The sequence below is a fragment of the Corapipo altera genome, unplaced genomic scaffold, assembly GCF_003945725.1.
Source record: "Corapipo altera isolate COAL_440 unplaced genomic scaffold, ASM394572v1 58017, whole genome shotgun sequence".
Classification (NCBI taxonomy): domain Eukaryota; kingdom Metazoa; phylum Chordata; class Aves; order Passeriformes; family Pipridae; genus Corapipo; species Corapipo altera.
Genome location: NW_020890537.1, coordinates 1 through 724, shown reverse-complemented (window position 1 = coordinate 724; position 724 = coordinate 1). Strand labels below are relative to the sequence as shown.

General features: G+C 63.3%; 1 non-coding gene across 1 annotated transcript; it reads right to left on the bottom strand.

Annotated features, from left to right (window-relative positions):
• Positions 1 to 96: 96 nt before the first annotated feature.
• On the bottom strand, positions 97 to 222 carry LOC113942426. Its single transcript, XR_003525916.1, has one exon. It is a non-coding gene; the product is annotated as a small nucleolar RNA SNORD22 (small nucleolar RNA).
• Positions 223 to 724: the final 502 nt, after the last annotated feature.

The following is a 724-nucleotide window of genomic DNA, read 5'->3' as shown; positions in this document are numbered from 1 at the left end:
GGGGGGGGCAGGACTGGGTTGAACCTGCAAAGGGAACAAAAGGGGGGTCAGTGGGTGCCCCCAACCCCCCAAAATCCCCCCCAAACCCCCCCCCGGCCCCCTCAGACCGTCCCCACGGGACGGGTTCTCCTCCTGCCCCCCCCGGGGGCACCAGTGGGTTCCACCTTGGCAGGTCCTGGGCCCGGCGGGGGGGTCAGACATGGGGGGGTTTCCTCATGGGGGGCCGGGACCCCCCAAACACACCCAAGGGACCCCTAAAACACACCCAAAGGACTTCCTGAAACCACCCCAGGGAACCCCCAAACACACCCAAGGGACCCCCTAAAACCACCCCAGGGACCCCCAAAATTACCCATGGAGACTCCCCCTAAACCTCATCATGGGGAGACCCCAAAAACGACCCCCAGGGTCCTGAAACCCACCCAGGGGACCCCCTAAAACCACCCCTGGGACCCCCAAAACTCTCCATGGAACCCCTTCCCAAATCGCATCACGGGGAGACCCCAAAATTACCCCCAGGATCCTGAAATCCTCCCATGGGACCCCCAAACCCACCCATGGGACCCCCCAAACTTATCCATGGGGGGTTTATAATCCCTTGGGGACCCCAAACCCCACCCCTGGGACCCCCCAACCACCCCTGAGACCCCCAAACCCACCCCTGGGACCCCCAAATTCACCCCTGAGACCTTCAAACCCCCCACGTGGAGTTTATAACCCCTGG